Source organism: Leucoraja erinacea, chromosome 2 (genome assembly GCF_028641065.1).
Source record: "Leucoraja erinacea ecotype New England chromosome 2, Leri_hhj_1, whole genome shotgun sequence".
Taxonomy (NCBI): Eukaryota; Metazoa; Chordata; class Chondrichthyes; order Rajiformes; family Rajidae; genus Leucoraja; species Leucoraja erinaceus.
The window spans coordinates 68,932,432-68,954,536 of record NC_073378.1 but is presented as its reverse complement, the minus strand read 5'-3'; the positions used below and the strand labels follow the sequence as shown (position 1 = coordinate 68,954,536).

Sequence of the window (22,105 nt, the reverse complement as noted above, 5' to 3'; positions counted from 1 at the left end):
AGTGGCTGTTACCGTTTGTTCAGCCCGTCCTAAGTTCCCGCACAATTAGTATGTCATCCAAAGAAGCCATTACCATTGTGTGGCTGGTTGTTATATTTTGTAAATAACCTAGGTACTAATGTAAACACATTAGGTAGTGCTCTATACTGCTAGAGCTGAGCCATCCAATTAGATAAAATAACGTCCGTGGTCACCCGTTATGGGTACTGAAAATAGTAAGCATCCTTTGAATCAATGCTTGCCATTTTCGTTCTTAAAACGAATATACTTAACAATAGAAAAAGGTTTCCGTTCTTAACGAATATATATCGTATTATTTATTTCATTTATTTATTTTTAATATATGGTCCCTAGATAAGGGACATATCAGATATTTAAACTGATAAAAACCCCAGATATTATGCTTGATCTTGGCCAAAAACCCGAGATCTGATCTAGGTTTGATGCGTCAAGCGCCATATCCTATTTTGTTAGGAAGGGAATGCGTAGATAATAATTCTTCCCTTACAATGCAGCTAAAAAAAACCCTCCATTGCTGATGTCCAGTGTCTGTATCCCATATGACATATTTGGTAATTGGTGATAATGTCTGGATACGAGTAGATCGGCATCTGGTGTTCCATATCCTGTAGAAACCTCAGCAAATACTATAGCCCAATATCCATTTGGTGTTCTCCTCCAAATTCCTCTCTCGATATATCAGCTGGACTAGAAAGTTATGTGTTGTAAAATTCTATTGTGTATCCCCGGATACTGTTTAAGATACGAGTGTCAAAAATTTATTTATTCGATGTCTTCTCGCACCAACCTCCTTGCTTCCTCCTGGTTTTACTGTTTTCATCTGGATCCCCGAGGCCGTGTGTTGAGGGTGTACACATCTTCAGATATAGGGGTGATACCTTTGAGGATGATGTTTGGACGTTTAGATGAGCTCCAATTTGGCTTCATTGTCCAACTCCTTGACCTTCTAGATCGGTCACCTCCAAAATAAAGATATTGCTAGGAGGTTTCGGGTTTACACAGGCCCGTGTCAATCCCGGTTGGATGTAACCAGATGCATAAATTGATTAGTTTAGTACATTCAGGGATTTACAATCCCCAGTGGCAAGTGACCGCTATGGTGTCAGCTAATGTTTGCCCCTGCAGTAGAGAGAGAACATATGGTCTATGCTGGTTTCTAACCTGGTTTGTAGATCTTTCCCAGTTAGCTTTACTCACAGCTGTACTGTTGTTCCCCCTGAAACATAGACAGACATCCCATGTGACTTCCCAGATGGGAATGGAATTTGTCAGTAAATTTTTTGGACTGCTAAATCCTTCAGTCACAACATAAGTATTCCTGTATTTCTATCAGGAAAAGACCAATAATGCACTCTATGTACTTTGTGACTTAGAAAAAGCATCACCTCATTATTATAGCTCTTACATCTGTTACCTGTCCAGGGTTTGCCCTAGACTTGACCCCAGCACTCTTCTGACAAAAGAGTCTACTGGAGGGAGAGAAGCATGATTATAGCCCTAAGAAAAGGTGCTGCTTCCTTCTCCCTAAGTCTGTCTTTTCCTCCAGCACTTCCCTATAATAGTGGAAGTGAGATACAGCCCTGTATAAGGTGCTGCTATGGGACTTACCCACTCGAGGATTTGCCCTTCTCTTTTTTGGACCTGCATCGCTGCAAACGCGGTATGTTCTCGCAGGTGCAGGTCCCGCAGTGTCTACGCGTCGCAGTGCTCACGGGCACTGAGTTCCTTGTAGTGCCGTTGGCCTGCGGTGCTCCACAGTGCGGTGCAGTGCTCACGGCACTGAGCCCCCCGTCTACCGTTAGCCTGCGGTGCTCCAACGCGGTTCAGTCCGCTCGGGGAGCTGGCCGCTCGCAACCGCAGGTAAGGTGGCTTAACGCGGTGCAGTGCTCCCCACTGTGCCGCTCCTTCCTCAATTGGGCCTGCAGTGCTCCAACGCGGTGCAAGTCCTCTCGGGGAACTGGCCGCTCGCGACGCAGGCCCAGCAGCTCCAACGCGTACCCGGTGCTCACGGGCACCGACCGCTCGCCGCTACCTCCAGTCTCCCAGCCCCACGGACCCATACAGCGCTCCTTACCCTGTAGGTCCCTGGGCTGTTTCCCGAGTCGTCAGACCGACGGCTCCGGAGTGCTCCACCGGCTGTCGGCGACCCGTACACCTGCTGGAGCTAAAGTCGCACCCGCTCCCGCTAAGGGAGACCGTCGTGCCACCGGCCGTTGCTGGCTGCCTGCTCCTACATAGCAGCTCTCCCCCGCCAGCTTTCCACAGCCTTCCTGTAAAGAAAAGGTAAGTAAAAAAGAAACGAAGTTCTCTTACCGAACTGTTGCAGGTTTCCAAAAACCCTGCCGTTTGGGAGGAACGTCCTTCCTCCCCCAATGACTCGTTACAATGCGTGTAGCGATAATGACACGCAAGCGTACTAGCGGGCTCTTCATGGAGTCCCTCACGTGACTCCGAAGTAAAATAACCATATAACCACATAACAATTACAGCACGGAAGCAGGCCATCTCGGCCCTTCTAGTCCTTGCCGAACACGTATTCTCCCCTAGTTCCATCTACCTGCACTCAGACCATAACCCTCCATTCCTTTCCCATCCATATAACTATTCAATTTATTTTTAAATGATAAAATCAAAGCTGCCTTCACCACCTTCACTGGAAGCTCATTCCACACAGCTACCACTCTCTGAGTACAGAGGTTCCCCCTCATGTTACCCCTAAACTTCTGTCCCTTAATTCTCAAGTCATGTCCTCTTGTTTGAATCTTCCCTACTCTCAGTGGGAAAAGCTTATCCACGTCAACTCTGTCTATCCCTCTCATCATTTTAAAGACATCTATCAAGTCCCCCCTTAACCTTCTGCGCTCCAAAGTATAAAGACCTAACTTGTTCAACCTTTCTCTGTAACTTAGTTGCTGAAACCCAGGCAACATTCTAGTAAATCTCCTCTGTACTCTCTTTATTTTGTTGACATCCTTCCTATAATTAGGTGACCAAAATTGTACACCAGACTCCAGAATTGGCCTCACCAATGCCTTGTACAATTTTAACATTACATCCCAACTTCTATACTCAATGCTCTGATTTATAAACGCCAGCACACCAAAAGCTTTCTTTACCACCCTATCTACATGAGAATCCCACTCTTCCAACTGGCATAAATCTCTCTGTAAACTTTGAAAATCTATTTCATTATCCATAACACCACCTATCTTAGTATCATCTGCATACTTACTAATCCAATTTACCACACCATCATCCAGATCATTGATGTACATGACAAACAACAGTGGACCCAACACAGATCCCTGTGGCACCCCACTAGTCACTGGCCTCCAACCTGACAAACAGCCACCCACCATTACTCTCTGGCATCTCCCATTCAGCCACAGTTGAATCCATCTTGCTACTCCACCATTAATACCCAACAATTGAACCTTCTTAACCAACCTTCCATGAGGAACCTTGTCAAAGGCCTTACTGAAGTCCATATATACAACATTCACTGCTTTACCCCCATCAATTTCCCGAGTAACCTCTTCAAAAAATTCAAGAAGAATAGTCAAACATGACCTTCCAGGCACAAATGAAAGAGCTGAGGTATGTTGCAGACTTTGGGCTGTGTTCTCTGAAGCCAAATAGATTTTAAAATACGTAGGATTTTCAGCTTCTTAAATCTCATTGAGAACAATTGATGTTTAAACCAGGAAGAAACATTGGACCAAAATGGTCCAAAGAAAACTATGATTCAATTAAAATTAAAACAAATTGAACAACAAAATTGGAGACAACTGATCTGAAGGTACTTTTAACAAAGCCACAAATCCTGCAGAATCTAAAACAGGCTTGTTTCCCAATTTCTAATGAGATCCTGTATATTCTAACACTAGATGATCACCATTTCTAAACTTTGTACTCTTGAATTATAATGGATTTTGGCAGCTCATGCCAAAAATACTAACTACGTACGAACTGAACAATATATTTTGAGAATGCAGTAAATTTCATGACTTTCCACTGATTTGAACAGTGAACAATATGGTAAAGCATAGACAGTGGGAGAATAAACACATTGAAAGAGGCATAATATAAAATTGTCCTTCACATTTAACCATGCCAAAAACGTTTCCACTTGTGAGAGTCAGAGGTCGTGACTATCAGATAACCATTAAAAATTATTTCAGGAGAAACTTTTCTGCTGGGAGGTGTTCGATGTGGAATTTGTAACTCAAGGTAGCAGATGAGAAAGATAGCATGGAAGTTAGATAAACAATTGGGAGCTAAAAAAAGGAGAATTGTATATGGATAGGTTAACGGGAACACAAGACTACTTACTGTACAGCATATTGCAACATTTGTATGTTCAGCCAAGTGGGCATTGGTGTTTAACTCACATGGTTGAAACCAGATCAACAGGTTGTTTTATACTGAAGTTAAATGCCATTTAGTTCAGTTTGCATAAATTGAAGATTGGTTTAGGAAGAAGCTTCATCTTACAGGAAAAAATAGGATTCTGGGGATTGAAGATATGAGTGGATTTGTCACCCTGTCCAGTGTCACTGTGTGCTTGCCTGGTAGTTTATTCATGGACAGGTAGAGTTAACATTCCTTTTTTTTTCCACATTTTTCAGGTTTGATTGTATCCTACTGTGCAAGTCAATTAGGAATGAAGACAGGCAAACTGCCTTTGATGAAATCCGGAGCAAAAGCAAAACAAACTGTTGGAGGATCCCAGTGGGTCATGTAGCATCTGTGGAGGGTAATAGACTGTCAACACTTTGGGTCAAGACCCTTCCTTTGGACAACAGTGAATCTCGCAGGAATAAACAAAGATGGCCAGTGCTAGGATCATTGATTGGCTGCCCTCCTCACATCTCTTTCTATTTAATTGCCCAGCTGGTATTGTTGTTGCTATTAGTTTATTATTGTCACCATGATACTGTGAACAATTGTTTCCTATTTATCCAGGCAAATCACATTGTTCATGAGTAAATGAGTAAAATTGACCCAAAACATCACCTACTCTTCTCCAGAGATGCTGCCTGGCCCGTTGAGTTATCCAGCTTGTCGTGTCTATCTTTGGTTTAATCCAGCACCTGCAGTTCTTTTCTACACAATCAAGTCATGCACAAGTTCAACAGGTAGTGCAAAGAGAAAAGTACCAGAGTACAGGATATATTGTTATAGCATTACAGCATTGCAACGCATCTGGCATTGCATATGACAATAAAGTATTCCATTCCATTCCATGGATTTCACAAATTATTCCAACTAATCTGCTTAAACTATCTTGGGATGTCCATACTGAGATAAGGCTTCCTAACCCCATTTTTCCATCATGATGATGGTGAAGTCCAGCATCACTTACCTAGATAAGGGAAATCAAATTAATGTAGGCTCTTATAGATGAAGTAAATTTAAAGTAAAGTAACCTAATTTATTTCCACAATCTTGGAATTTGAATTTTGCTCAGGGATTTATTTTAATCCCACAATCAATATATTAATTTATTCACAATCATTTATCACCAGATATCAGAAGAGAACAAGCATAGCTCTTCATGTGTTTGCCCACATTAACTGAAGCCACAACTGCTGGAAATTGTATTTGTGTGTGGTGTGATTATTAGAAGAAATTAGTACTACCAATTCAACACGGCTTAAAGCTTTTGTATTAAAGATACTGTCCTTGAGTTGAACATTTCCTTCCAATAATTCTGCAAAAAATCTTTATTGATTATTATCTCAAACACAGAGACAGCCTAAATAACTGTGAACATTATTGATTGCAAAGGAAAGAAAATAGCAGTTAACATCTAAACATAAATTAGTGTGCCCTGTAGTTATTTGGTTAAAGCCTACATAAGTGTTTGCTAGTAAAGAGATTAGATATGAGCTTTAACGACAACATATTAGTGAAGCATTCCAAACTGGGTTTAAAGTGTAAAAGAGTATTTGAATGCCTCTGAAAATTCAGATCTAAAGGATTCAAATATTTTTTTATAAAGAAAGACTGTTTTGCCAAGCTGGAACCATCCACATTGAGAAAGGGGTAAGGTCTATCTAATTTATGAATTTGATTGTTTGTGGGAGCTTTAGCAAACAACAAGCTTAAAATCAAACCAAATATATATTTTTTAATTGTGCATCTGCCAAACTATTCACAGATGGACCTTTTTTAATAGCACTTCATTCAATGAACAACAAATATATGCACTGGAACATAATCCATTTTCTGTCGATATCTAGATTTGGATTTCATAGCCCAGTAATAGAAACATAGAAAATAGGTGCAGGGATATGATCCTAAATCAGTACCCCGTTCCTGCTAAATGGAGTAATGATCAATCTGCGAGCATATCCACAATGTTTACCTGGACAGAAGACAACAATGTTATACTGGATGAACTGGATTTAGGTGCTAAATAGTAAGATTAAACAAGAATTTACCAGTTTGAAGTTTGATCTTTATTTTATGAGGTGTAACGTTGAGGGATTACGTGAAGACCCCGTCCAGTACGCATGCGTGTCAATCTTCAAAGCAGCGGTGTGAAATCACAGAAAACAGTTGTTGAACTGAACATAGTAAGATAAGAGAACCATAATACCAGTTGAACTTTATGATAGAGGGCTGGGAGCAGGAGGCATTTGTGCAGCCCTGAACACAGGTGCTGCTGCCTGCTGGTTCTACATAATACCTGGGCTGTCAAGAGCTAGATTCCATCCAGGGAAGCACTCAGTGGACCTGGATGATTGCAGAAGCACTTATTTTCTGTTTGTTAGTATGGAAGCTTATTATCCCTTTATGTAAAGCATTTTGGTGTTCACTTAAACAGTGCAATATAAGTAAAACTTACTTACTTACTTCCTTTCTTCAGCTTGTCCCTGGGAAGGTCCCCCCCCACCCCCCTCTTCTTTGTACTCTGATTCAGAGTGGTTTCTTCCACATGTAGTTCCCCCTCCAATGAGGAAGATATTGGGCTGCCCCATGTGCGAGGCTCCCGGCACCGGCACTCCTGTAGGCCCTGGGCTGATACTGTTCCCTCCCTTGTAGCAGATTCTTTTTGGAGCAACTTCTGCCGATTTTGCTGTCGACGTTGATGTCAGTAAGCGTTGCTCAATGTGGGAGAGTCGTCCTCAGACGCTCTCACTTGAGGGAGGGTATCCCTCTTTCCCGGACTCATCAGAGTCAACGGGTTTGATAGACTTGCGGGTGGCATTATGCCCCGCAGGGCAACCACGGAGCTCCTCCTCCCGCGCAAAGTCTCCTGCCGATTCTACTGTCGGCGCTAATGTCGGGAACAAGACCGTCGCCCGCTATTTGGAAAGCTGCGGTCTTCGGCAGCCGACATCCCCGCGAGCCGTCTCCTCGACATCTGGGCTCTGAAAAAAACTTCAAGCCCGAAAGAACGCAGGTAGGTAGTTCAACTTTCCTTACCTGTTCATCCTGACAGCTGGGAGGCCACAGGGCCTCAGACGTAATGACGCGCACGCAGACGGACGGCCCTTCTTCACGTAGTCACTCACGTGACTCCGAAGTAAAATTGGTATTAAATTACTACAAAAGAGGACAGGAGGCTCTGGAGAGGCCTCATCAGACACAGAGTTAACTGCATGCAGTGCACAAATAAAACAGTTAAAATAGAAACATAGAAAATAGGTGCAGGAGTAGGCCATTCGGCCCTTCGAGCCTGCACCACCATTCAATATGATCATGGCTGATCATCCAACTAAGTATCCCGTACCTGCCTTCTCTCCATACCCCCTGATCCCTTTAGCCACAAGGGCCACATCTAACTCCCTCTTAAATATAGCCAATGAACTGGCCTCAACTACCTTCTGTGGCAGAGATTTCCAGAGATTCACCACTCTCTGTGCGAAAAATGTTTTTCTCATCTCGGTCCTAAAGGATTTCCCCTCTATCCTTAAGATGTGACCCCTTGTCCTGGTCTTCCTCAACATTGGGAATAATCTTCCTGCATCTAGCCTGTCCAACCCCTTAAGAATTTTGTAAGTTTCTATAAGATCCCCTCTAAATCTCCTAAATTCTAGCGAGTAAAAGCCGATTCTATCCATTCTTTCTTCATATGAAAGTCCTGACATTCCAGGAATCAGTCTAGTGAACCTTCTCTACACTCCCTCTATGGCAATAATGTCCTTCCTCAGATTTGGAGACCAAAACTGTAGGCAATACTCCAGGTGAGGTCTCACCAAGACCCTGTACAACTGCAGTAGAACCTCCCTGCTCCTATACTCAAATCTAATACTCAACCTATACTCAAAAGTTAAGCTGCTTGTGGATGATACTCAGTCACTTCTGAGTTTGATATCTGCTCTTGGGCAGCTTGGGGTCTATATTAGGCTCAAAGTAAAATTGGTGTTAGTGTTATGCAATTAACTGGATTTGATAAAGGAACTTGAGGATAATGAGCCATTAGGAGGTAGTGACCATAATATGGTCAGGGTTAATCTACAATTGGAGAGGGAGAAGGGTAGATTGGAGGTGTCAGTATTACAGTTGAATAAAGGGGACTATGGGGCCATGAGGGAGGAGCTGGCCAAAGTTGACTGGAAAGATACCCTAGCAGAAATGACAGTGGAACAAAAATGGCAGGTATTTCGAGGAATAATACAGAAGGTGCAGGATCAGTTCATTCCAAGGAGAAAGAAAGATTTCAAGGGGAGTAAGGAGTGACTGTGCCTGACAAGGGACATCAGGAACAGTATAAAAATAAAAGAGAAGTACAACTCAGCAAAGATGAGCAGGAAGCAAGAGGATTGGGTATTGTTTAAAGAGCAACGGAAGATAACTAAAAAGACAATGCGGGGAGAAAAGATGAGGTAGTGAAGAATATAAAGGAGGATAGTAAATGCTTCATTAGGTATGTGAAGAGGAACATTTTAGTTAATTAGATAAAAATTAGTTAAGACCAAAGTTGGACCCTTGAAGACCGAAAAAGGTGAATTTATTATGGGTAACAAGGAAATGGCTGATGAGTTGAACAGGTACTTTGGAATCGTCTTCACTAAGGACAACTCAGCAATCTTCCTGACATAGTAGTGGCCAGAGGATCTGGGGTGACGGAAATCCACATTAGGCAGGAAATGGTGTTGGGTAGACTGATGAGACTGAAGGCTGATAAATCCCCAGGGCCTGGTGGTCTGCATCCCAGGGTACTTAAAGAAGTGGCTCTAGAAATCGTGGATGCATTGGTGATAATTTTCCAATGTTCTATAGACTCAGGATCAGTTCCTGTGGATTGGAGGGTAGCTAATGTTATCCCACTTTTTAAGAAAGGCGGGAGAGAGAAAAAAGGGAATTATAGACCAGTTAGCCTGATATCGGTGGTGGGGAAGATGCTGGAGTCAATTACAAAAGATGAAATAGCTACACATTTGGATAGCAGTAACAGGATCGGTCCGAGTCAGCATGGATTTACGAAGGGGAAATCATGCTTGACTAATCTTCTGGAATTTTTTGAGGATGTAACTTGGAAAATGGAAAATGGAGAGTCAATGGATGTAGTATACCTGGAGTTTCAGAAAGCATTTGATAAGGTCCCATATAGGAGATTAGTGACCAAAATTAGGGCACATGGTATTGGGGGTAGAGTGCTGACATGGATAGAAAATTGGTTGGCAGACAGGAAACAAAGTGTAGAGGTTAACGGGTTCCTTTCAGAATGGCAGGCAGTGACTAGAGGGGTACCGCAGGGCTCTGACCACAGCAATTTACAATATACATCAAATAATTGGATGAAGGGATTCAAAGTAACATTAGCAAATTTGCAGATGACACAAAGCTGGGTGGCAGTGTGAATGGTGAGGAGAATGCTATGAGAATGCAGGGTGAATTGGACATGTTGGGGGAGTGGGCAGATGCATGGCAGATGAAGTTTAAGGCGGATAAATGTGAGGTTATCCACTTTGGTCGCAAAAATAGGAAAGCAGATTACTATCTAAGTGGCGTCAAGTTGGGGAAAAAGGGAAGTACAACGGGATATGGGGGTCCTTGTACATCAGTCTATGAAAGTAAGCATGCAGGTACAGCAGGCAGTGAAGAAAGCGAATGGCATGTTGGCCTTTATAACAAGTGGAATCAAATATAGGAGAAAAGAGGTCCTTCCGCAGTTGTACAGAGCCCTAGTGAGACCACACCTGGAGAATTGTGTGCAGTTTTGGTCCCCTAATTTGAGGAAGGACATACTTGCTATTGAGGGATTGCAGCATAGGTTTACAAGGTTATTTCTCGGGATGGCTGGACTGTCGTTTGCTGAGAGAATGGAGCAGCTGGGCTTGTACACTCTGGAGTTTAGAAGGATGAGAGGGTATCTCATATAAACATATAAGATTGTTAATGGTTTGGACACGCTAGAGGCAGGAAACATGTTCCCGATGTTGGGGGTGTCCAGAACCAAGGGCCACAGTTTAAGAATAAGGGGTAAGCCATTTACAACGGAGACGAGGAAACACTTTTTCTCACAGAGAGCTGTGAGTATGTGGAATTCTCTACCCCAGAGGGCGGTGGAGGCCAGCTCTCTGGATACTTTCAAGAGAGAGCTATATAGGGCTCTTAATGATAGTGAAGTCAGGGGATATGGGGAGAAGGCAGGAACGGGGTACTGATTTGGGATGATCAGCCATGATCACATTGAATGGTGGAGCTGGCTCGAAGGGCCGAATGGCCTAATCCTGCACCTATTGTCTATTGTCTATTGGTATTCACTCTCAACGAATGTGGGTTATGTGGGTTCTATAGAGAATTGTCGTGGGTTTGTATTTTTGTAGAAACATGTGAAGTTGATTTGTCAACTGCGGAATAGGGATGGAGTGTTCAGGAGGGAACTGCTGATTTACACCAAAAACAGACACAAAATGGTAGAGTAACTCAACAGGTCAGGCAGTATCTCTGGAGAAAAGAAGTAGGAATAGGAGGAACATGAAAAATCACATTCCTTTTCTCCAGAGATTCTGCCTGACCCGCTGTGTTACTCCAATATTTTGTGTCTATCTTCTATGCGAATGGTGAATCTAAATGGGATGAAATCTCTGTACTTCTAGATTTCATTAATAATTCTGGATAATCTGCTTTAAAACTCTTCCAGAACCAAGAATTTCTAACCAGGTGGGAAGCTTTTAACAAATTAATGTTGCCATTTTCCATTTGCACTGATTATTGATCCTGTGATTACAATAAAAGGTAATTTTTTACTGGGACCACTGGATTATTTTAGTTAATATTTTGAATGTTATTTGTCACATAATTACTGGAACATTTAATTAGTCTAGAGTTCAATTATTACTTTTTACTCTGAAATTTCAGCTCTCAATTTCACATGTAATCTCTCAGTGAGGGAAAAACACTTACAGGAAGTTCATCTCTGGAAGCACAGAAGTGTGGAATCAGCTTTATTGCGCTGTTTGCAGTTCAGTGCATTTCCAGCATGAATTATATTCATATATTTTATTATATTATAAAGCTGTGACAAATGCTGAATACATAATGCAGGTGGTTATCAAGCATGAAAGGATGTAGGCCGAGAATCAGGGTGGCATTTTTGGATACGGAGATGCACAAGTTCAGCATAAATTAATTTAAAGGTGTCTCTGACAAAGTCAGCATTCAACGTTTAAATCAAATTGGCCTTGAACAGACCATTTGAGAGTCATCCATATTGGTCTAATGACAAACAGAGATGACAATATAGAAAATAGAACAAAACAGCAAAGCACAAGAAAAGGCTCTTTGGCCCACAATGTCTGTGCCAAACTTGATGTTAAAACCAAAATTTATCGGACTACACATAATCCATATCCCTCAATCCTCTGCATATTCATATACCTGTCCAAAAGGCTCTTAAATGCCACCCAAATCACCATCCCCGGCAGTGTGTTCCAGGTACTTATTAAACTCTGTTTAAAAAACAAAATGCCCTGCACATCTCCTTTAAACTTAATTCCTCTCATCATAAACCTATGGCCACTAGTAATTGAACACTGGATAGGCATGCAGATTTACTTTCTAGAGGATATTACAAGGCCAGATGGATTTTTAGAACAATTTAGTGGTTTCATGAATACCATCACTGACATTAACATTATTTTTTAAATTGCAGTGTTTACTCAGTTAGCTGAATGCAAATTTGCCATCTGCCATAAGGGGATTTTGATTTGTGTCAATCGTCAATCCAGTTTCTGCTTTGCTAATCCAAAAAACCTTCATCCCAATTAGTCACTTAATGACACTGATGAAGTAAAATGTAAGTTCGTTTTTTTCTACCCAATCCTCCGGTAAGGTAGATATGGATCAGTATTCAGTCTTGCACTATGTAGGCCAGTGCAGAAAAGGATAATTGATGGTGTGTCCCATCCAACATTGTGCTTTAATCTTGAGGGAAGAAACAGAAAGGACAGGGTGACAGATCTCTCCTCACAAAACCAATAAGAAATATATCGACTAACTACTGGCAAATTCTCGAGCTCAGCCCATCTTAACTCCATCTTATGAATAAAAAACAGCACAATCACTGGAAAATTATTCTGTACAATTGTAATTGTTTCTATTCCTTCTAAATCGTAATGTGGTTATGAGTGAGAAACAGGATGGAACATTGGAGTTGGAGTCAGATTGCAAATGCTCTCCATGGAAAAAATATAGATGGAAGGGGATGGGGAAAGTGATTAATTATTGTGCTGCTGCCTTAGGGAAGAGAGGGGAGAGAAAAGGAATGGGGAAGGGTGTTGGTAGGTAAGTTGCCTATAACTGAAGAATTTTAGCCAAACAGAAAATGAGGTGCTGTTCCTCTAATTGGCATGTGGCATCCTACACATTAGGGACAATTTACTGCTGGCTCCTCACACTGCACTGGATCATTTGGACAATAAAATCACAAAGATCAGGATGTGGTTCTTACACTACAGCTCCATGTTTAACACCATCATTGTCTCCAAACTTATTACCAAGCGCATAAAACTGGGTCCCTGCGCATCCCTCCGCAACAGGATCCTACACTTCCTAAACAAAAGGACACAATCAGTATGAATTGGCAGCAACACTTTCTGATCATTAACCATCATCACAGGAGCAGCTCCAGTGTGCTCAGCCCCCTGCTCTACTCACCCTATACCCATGAGTGTATAGCCAGAAACACAGTTCCAACTGCATCTTTAGATTCTCCAATAATGCCACTGTCGTTGGACAAACTACAGATGACAAGTCTGAGTACAGGAGGCAGATTGATCAATGGACCAAACGAAGCCCGAACAACATACTTGCTCTCAACATCAGTAAAACCAAGGAATAGATTGTTGACTTCAGAAGAGGAAGGCTGAGAATCCAAAAAACCTGTCCTCATCAATGGACGGTATTGGAGAGAGTCAAAAACTAAAAATTGTTGGGTCTGCATATCTCCTGACCGAGTACATTGTACCCAGTACCTTTGTCCTGGACCCAGTACATTGATACTATCATAAAGAAAGCCCCTCAATGCCTTTACTTCCTTAGAAGATTGAGGACATTTGGTATGTCAACAAATGCTCTCTTGAACTTTTACAAGTGTACAGCTGGGGCTCGCCGGAGGGGAGTGCTTCGTTACGCTGGCCCGAAGCAGCGGTCTGCAGAACTCCAGCTGGTGCGGCTTCTACAGCCCGGATCCCTCGTGGAGGACCCGGGGGGAAGAAGAAGCTTCCACCGCCGGCCCGCGGCCGTCTTCTACCGCGGGTGCGGTATGGACTTACCATCTCCCCTGGAGGGGAGCTTCGACCACCAGACCTGCGGTCTGCGGTGCTTCCGGCTGCGGTACGGCAGGTACTTTAAAACTTTGACCGCCGGCCTGCGGCCTACACCAGCCTGAAGCCACGGTCTCTGGTTGGGAAGAGCAGATCCTGGACTCACCTTGACTTTGACTTTGTCCCTTGCCATCTGGACGCCCGCAGCAACGGCTGTGGAAGGTGGAGATCCCGACCATGGGGGGAAACGGAGGAGGACTGGCCAAGTTCTGTACCTTCCACCAAGTGATGAATGCTGTGGTGGATGTTTGTGTAACATTTTTATTGTGGTTGTGTGTTCTTTATTACTGTACCGCTGCTGGCAACCCAAAATTCCACCGACCCTGGTTGTGTGGCAATTAAATTATATCAATTATATCAATTAGAGAGCATATTAACTGATCGCATCATGACCTGGTTTGGCAACTCAAGCTCTGAGGAACAAAGGAGATTGGAGAAAGTGATGAACACTGCCCAGTACATCACAAGTATTGACCGACCTCCCCACCATCAATGGGATCTACAGGTGTCGCTACATCAAAAAGACACCCAGCAGCATCGGAGACCCCCATGACCCTGGTCACACTCGCATCTCTTTTCTGTTTTAATTTCAGATTTATCTTCTTTGCTTTTCCAGAAATAGATAGAGTTCCCTGTGTTAGCAATGTTGATATTTTTGTCTCTCTACAGTTATAAACACAAACTATGAAAATCCAGCATAGACCTTTAGGGCCAAATGGCCTACCCCTATGCAGTGACATTCATTGGAATGTTGCCTTCCAGTTTATTCAACGTTTTTGTGCATGCTCACACACATCAAATAGAACATTTTAAATGAAGAACACAATGATAATTTTTATTTGTTTTGAACAAACAATCCCCATGCACAAAACAATTTCGGCATGCTACACTGCATATTTAGCATGTGCTTATTTTTTAATGAGATCCACAAGTTATATAACCGAATGACTGATGAATTCAATTTACACTACCCTTCATTACTAAATACCTCTGGCACACTTCACTAGCAGAGCATTACCCAAGGGTTTGTCATCCCATGACATTTGTCACAGGGAGACTTAAGAAACAATAAAGCATAAATAATAGAGGGGGGGAAATAATTTAAATTATCAACACAGGGAATTGATAAGCAGCAATGGGAAAGGATTGATGACAGCTTTGTGTGAACCAAAGTGAATTGGGTTAATTTGTTTCTTTGAAAATGTTGTTTATTGTAACAAGTCATGTATTTTCCCTATTTAGTTTAATTACTGTTTCTATTGCTTCAAAGCTGATTTTTTTTTCCATTTAACATACCATTTCTCTGTTAACTAAACGTGTACTGGGAAACTGTGACTGTAGGTCATTTTATAATTTTCATCAGAATGCATCCTTTCCAGTTTCCAGAAGTCACTAGAAACTCTCCACTGACTTTATTCCATTTCCCTGAAATCATGGCCATCAATCAGTTTCTTGACACGTTTACACCTTTGTTTGCACACTGAAACCATTTCACTTTCCTTGTACAAGACGTAAGCTAGACTTATTTAGACTATATTTAATATGCACTTGTTCGTCTGTTCTTTTTTTCCTCTTTCACCTGATTTTCTCTTTTTATCTCATTTTCCTAACTCTCCTTTTATTTATTTTCTCTATCATTGTTTTCATTCATTTATTTAATTTCCCCATCCCTCCACACTCTCTGTTATCACAACTCAGCCCTTTCCCCTTTATCTTCCTCTCGTTTGCTCTCTCTCTTCCCTCCTTACTCTTCTCACTCTTACTTCAATGTAGCTTCTCTCTCTTCCCTCTACAGCAACTTGTCATCTCTCTCCTTTTACTCTCCCACCTATCTTTTTCCCATTCTCTCTTTTTCCTCCTCTTACTCATTCCTCCTCGTTTATCCTCTCCCTTCTCTCTTCTCTCCCCTCACTCCCTTTCTCTTATTCTCATTCTTCCTTTTCTTGTTCTTTCTCTAGCTTTTCTCTGAACTTTGGATCTTCTATTTCTTTCTCATCTCTTTTCCCACCACCCTCCTTATTTACCTGCTCTCTGCTTTACCTTTTCACAAATATGCTTTTCTCAAGGAGTGAGCTAGATGACTTGCAGCTGTTTAGTGACATGCCTGAATATTCTCCATTCTACTGTTTATTGCTTTGAAATGTTCATATTTAGATGTAACCATCTGTTTCAGGGGTGTAGTGCAGAAATATCCATCTGCAACATTACAATTGATCCCCAGATAGCATACCATACAATTATTTGTCTCCCATTTAGTTGCATTATTTTGTGCAATATTTGCACATATCAGATTTTAGTTGATTCTCAGTAGATGCTTCTGAGATTAAAATGGTCCAGAATTACATCCCTAAAGAGGTTTTAAGAGGATGTGGAAGACTTTATTGAGTGGGCAAGAACATGACAGATGGAATACCATGTGGAAAATTGTACGGACATTCACATTGACGAACAACAGAAACAACTCCAATATCTATATAATTAAAAGTCTAAACTTGACCACTTCCTGTTTACGCTGTATATTGATTTTAGAAAAAAACGCTACAACTTATGACTGTGATTTTAAGCCATCTTATTCAGAGTCCCCCTCCGCTCATCAGCTGCAGAGGATTTTCCCATCGATGAAAAATAAAACAGTTATTAGTGTTTAAAAAATGTTGCGATTCTCTCTCTTGTCAATCACCGCAATCATAGAATCATTGAATCATAGAAAATAGGTGCAGGAGTAGGCCATTTGGCCCTTCGAGCCTGCACCGCCAATCAATATGATCATGGCTGATCATCCAACTCAGTATCCTGTACCTGCCTTCTCTCCATACCCCCTGATCCCTTTAGCCACAAGGGCCACATTTAACTCCCTCTTAAATATAGCCAATGAACTGGCCTCAACTACCTTCTGTGGCAGAGAGTTCCAGAGATTCACCACTCTCTGTGAGAAAAATGCTGGCACTCTGCTTGGAGTGCTGTGATATTGGACTTGCTGCCTGCATCCTGCTTGGAGTGCTCTGAGATTGGACTTGCTGCCTGCTCTCTGCTTGGAGTGTAGTGAGGTTGGATTTGCTGCCTGCACTCTGCTTTCTGTGAGGTTGGACTTGCTGCCGGCATTCTGCTTGGAGAGCTGTGAGGTTGGACTTGTTGCCTGCACTCTCCTTGGAGTGCTGTGAGTTTGGACTTGCTGCCTGCTCTCTGCTTGGAGTGCTGTGAGATTGGATTTGCAGCCTGCACTCTGTTTCAAGTGCTGTGAGATTGGATTTGCAGTCCTGCACTGAATGATAACTTTTGAGGTAAATTCTCAGATTTTCTTTGTTAAAATTTGACCGCTATATCTCTCGATATTAAAATTGTCTTTTAAAAAAAAAATCAACAGCAAAGAGTTTTCAAGAGGCAGTGAGCAGCAGAACACAACACGAGTAACAACAAGAAAGAACTTAATAAATCTCATCTTTAACATTTAAATTGTTGTTATATTTTAAGAGTCATTCACATTTTAAACTTTAATAAATCCTTTTTCAACTTGCAATGTCTGCGCGTTCTTCATCACAATGGGTACCTAATAGACAGGCATGGCTGCACTGTCGGAGAGCCACTAAGAGTGCATGGGTTTGAGGGGAGATGGACAATGTGTGGGGGGTGGGGAGGGGAATGGCTATGAGTAGAGTGGGGGGTGAAGGGAGGAGGGGTGACTGAGTGAACTGACATACCACCAGCTGTAAGTGACTGAAGTGCCAACCCAGCAGCCATGACATAGTGAATTGCCACCCCACCAGCCATGGCTCACTGAACTGCAAGTCCAAGAATCCATTCAGTCTACAATGTCCATACTAGCCCTCTGGAAACCAGTCCCTTCAGCGCACAACTCCCATACTAGCGCTCCAGAGATCCATGCAAGGATAGACTCTCCTCCTTCATTGCTGTGATCTGTAATAAAATATGAAAATGTCTAAAATTGCTGTCCACCCTCTCCTCCTTCTCTCTCACATTGTCTGTCGCCTGTTGTCGGCAAACTTTCTGGCAGTTTCTCCGCTGCCAGCCCGCCAGGTCTGCGTTACTGAGCTGCCAGCCTGCCTGGCATGAGTGACTGAGCTGCCTGGCCTGAGTGACTGAGCTGCCAGGCCTGAGTGAATGAGCTGCCTGGCCTGTGTGACTGAGCTGCCAGCCCAAGAATCCATTCGGTCCACAATGTCCATACTAGTCCTCTGGAAACCAGTCCTTCAGTTCACAGCACCCATGCTAGTGCTCCAGAAAGCCCCCCCCCCCCCCTATGCTAGTGCTCCAGAACCCCTCCCTGCCTACTGGCCAGCAATATTGGAATTGGTGGAGAGGTGAAATATTGCGTTGGGGAACCAGCCCTCCCATGTGAAGCTGGGACCCAACGGGTCCCACTAGTCTAGTATTTGTTAAATGGTGAGAGTTGATGCTGACAAGGACGTGCAAGTCACTGATAGACAATATATGGGTGACTTAAGTCTTTATTACAACAGAATTTGATCACAGAAATCAGGAAGTCTTATTGCAATGGTACAGGACTTTAGTGAAATTACTAGTGGAGTACCATGTGCAATTTGTATATCCTCTCCTGAGGAAGTGTGCAGATATCATTTAGGGAATTCAACAAAGATTCACTAAACTAGTCCCAGGAATGGTGAGAATTTGAATAGAGTGGAGTGTATGCTTTAGAGTAGAAGAATGAGCGATCTCATTTAACCAACTGAAATCCTTAAGAAGGTTTGATAGGCGAGATGTCGGGATGATTTTTCCTCTGAATGAGTATTCCAAAACTGGGCTACAATTTGTGAATGAGGGATAGTCATTTAGGACTGAGAACGGAAGAAATTACTTCATTCAGTGGTTGTTGTTATTTTGTTTGTTTTTGATTTATTATTGTCACATGTACCACGATCCAGTGAAAGATGCATGTTTGTGTGCTATCCAATCAAGTAAGATAATATTATATATGAATATAATCAAGCCACACACAGGTACAACAGGAAATGGAAAGAGAAATGGTTGCATATAACCTGTGCAGTTCTGGATGCTCAGTCAGTGTACTTATTGAAAGTACATGCCAATAGATTTCTGAGCTCTAGTGGAAAATAGCAGCAAGGTTAAAGATCAGCAATGATCTTTCATGATGCAGCAGATTCAAAATGCCTGATGGCCTACTCCTGCTCCTTTATTTTATGCTCTCGTTTTGATTTATGCATTGTGTGTCTATCTTGCCTATGGGTATTTAGAATATAATTTCAATGAAAACTCATGACTCCAGAAGGAATGGTGTAAAATTAGGAATAATGCAGCACCAAAAATCTGAAGGGTGATGCTATTTCCAGAAAGGTTATGGTGGTATCACAGATATATTGTGGAACTAGCAATACAAGAACATTCAATTCCCATCACAGCCTTGAAAAACTCATATGCTGTTAATTGAAATAATTTTGGAATGAAAAAGCTGACATCAATTATACAAAATGGCACTTGGTTCACTAATCTCTATCTGAGAAGGAGATCTAGAAACCTTAGCTGGTCTTCCTCATATGTGACACCAGACTAAGTGGTTGACTCAGAGAACTCTAACCCGTTTAGCCTGACAATAGCTCAAGGCTACAGTCCATCATTAAGGAAGTAGCAACAGGAGATAATATGATGTGGCAGATTCAGCATAGATTCACAAAAGGGATAAAAACAGAAAACACTGAAGACATTAACAACTTCAGGCAGCATCTGTGTGAGAGTAACCTTCAGCACTGAGGAAGGAAGGCTGACCTTGAAATGTTAATTGCTTTCTCTTTCCACTGTTGCTGATTTGACTGACTGAATTATTTCAACATTTCTGCATTTGCCGACAAACCAATGAATGTCGAGAATGTTGATTTTCAAAATGCATTAGATTAAGTATTATATAATAGTAACCAAAAAATAACTATTCAATTCAATTCAATTCAATTCAATTTTATTGTCATTGCACAGATACAAGTATGGGTACAACAAAATGCAGTTTAGCGTCAGTCCGTAGTAATAGTGCAATATAGAAATAAAAATACAGAATAAGCAAACAATGTGGACGGAGAGACTGGAGAAATCTATCGGCGGGACTCTGAGTTCAGTAATGTGATAGTGTTGTTGTAGAAGCTGTTCCTCATCCTACTAGTACGAGACCTGAGGCTCCTGTACCGCCTCCCTGATGGGAGGATGGCAAACAGTCCATGGTTAGGGTGGGAGGGGTCTTTGATGATCTTCCCGGCCCGTCTCAGACACTGTTTTCAGGTGGAGGGCATCCATGGCAGGGAGCGGGGCACCGATGATGTGCTGTGCGGTTTTCACCACCCGTACTAGTGCCTTTCTGTCCGCTACGGTGCAACTGCTGTACCATACCGTGAAGCAGGTGGTCAGGATGCTTTCGATGGTACAGCGGTAAAAGTTGGTCAGGATCTGGGGGGACAGGTGAGCTTTCTTGAGCTTCCTCAGGAAGTAAAGGCGCTGCTGCGCCTTTTTGATCAGCTTGGAGGTGTTGAGGGACCAGGACAGATCGTCCGAGATGTGTACCCCGAGGAATTTGTAGTTGGAGACGCGCTCCACCTCAGTCCCGTTTATATGGATGGGGGTATGCCTGCCCCCTCTGTTCTTCCTGAAATCAACAATAATTTCCTTCGTCTTCTTGGAGTTGAGGACGAGGTTATTGTTGGCACACCAGGTTGTCAGGTGTTGGACCTCCTCCCTATAGGCTGACTCGTCGTTGTCACTGATCAGTCCTACCACTGTGGCGTCGTCGGCAAATTTAATGGTGGCGTTGGAGCCATTCTTAGGGATGCAGTCATGGGTGAAGAGGGAGTAGAGGAGAGAGCTGAGCACTCTGTAGACCTGTTGGTCCGGTAGGCAAACTGATGGGTGTCCAGTGTGGGGGGGAGACTGGCTTTCTGGTGAGCCAAGATCAGCTGCTCAAAGCACTTTGCAATGACAGGGGTGAGCACCACTGGGCGGAAGTCATTGAGACTCCCTGTAGCTGATTGTTTGAGCACTGGCACAATGGTTGATGTCTTGAGGCAAGTGGGGACAACACCCTGGGCCAGTGACAGATTGAAAATGTCAGTGAAGGCCAGGGATAGTTGTCTAGCACATGCCCTGAGCACCCGCCCGGGGATGCCATCGGGGCCGGCAGCTTTGTGCTCATTCACCTTGCTCAGTGCATCTTGTACAGCAGAGGTGGAGAGAATGAGGGGTTGTTCATTCGGGGGTGGAGCAACTTTGATGGCTGGAGTTTTGTTGTCCCGGTCAAAGCGAGCATAGAAATGGTTTAGCTCGTCAGGAAGGGAGGCGTTGACTGGGGGGGGGGGGGGGGGGGGGGGGAGGGGTGTTAACTTTATGGTAATTGGCATTGGATTTGATTCCTTGCCACATTCGCCTGGGGTCGGAGTTGTTTTGGAAATGCTCCTCAATCCGCCATTTGTGATTGAGTTTAGCGTTCCTAATTCCCTTTTTCAGATTGGCCCTGAGACATTACTAAGACATTGAACATAACGTATCAAAATGGAAAGATTGTGTAGGAAAGAACTACTGATGCTGGTTTAAATCGAAGGTAGGCACAAAATGCTGGAATAACAGGCAGCATCTCTGGAAAGAAAGAATGGGTAACGTTTCAGGTCAAGATCTTTCTTCAGACTCTTTCGGGTCAAGACCAAAATGGATAGATTATTGATTAACTTGTACATGTCTCTGTTTCAATTCAAATCACTACCATATTTGGCATTACCATCAAATCACTATATTCTATTAATAATGCATTAATGCCACGCACACTTCTTCTTTAAATATGTACCATGGAGCATATGGTCACATGCAACAATTGGGCAGTCTACAACCCAAAACTGACAGCACAACTAAATTACAATTACAGTTACAGTTAGAAATATAAGAACATATTATTTTTGCTTTTTTCCAAAACTATTTTAGACAGTAGTTTGTGTGAGAAATTGAGGTAGATGGTAAAGTTAGTGTGGGGGAATGCACAGTTAAGGAAGGGCCTCTCCTACTTACGCGGGGGTGACGCCAGTTTGGTCATCAGTAATGGCCCAAAGAGTCGCACCTTTTTCTGGTCGCCGCTGGATTTTCAACATTTTGAAAAATGTTGGCGACCTGCTGCAACTTTGACAGGTGCCGGCCAGTCACCGAAAAAATTGCATGTGGTACAGGCCCTTTAAATGACCACGATTGTCCCTGCTTAACATCCAAATGAGAAATACGACATAAATCATTTTTTATGCCCGAGACTCTTGCTGCCAAATAGCACTTTCTTGCTGGGATCATTG

The 22,105-nt window shown here is 42.7% G+C and overlaps 1 pseudogene; it reads right to left on the bottom strand.

Moving 5' to 3' along the window:
• Nucleotides 1-315: 315 nt before the first annotated feature.
• Nucleotides 316-434, bottom strand: LOC129716384 (U2 spliceosomal RNA; annotated as a pseudogene).
• Between the last annotated feature and the right edge of the window lie 21,671 nt (nt 435-22,105).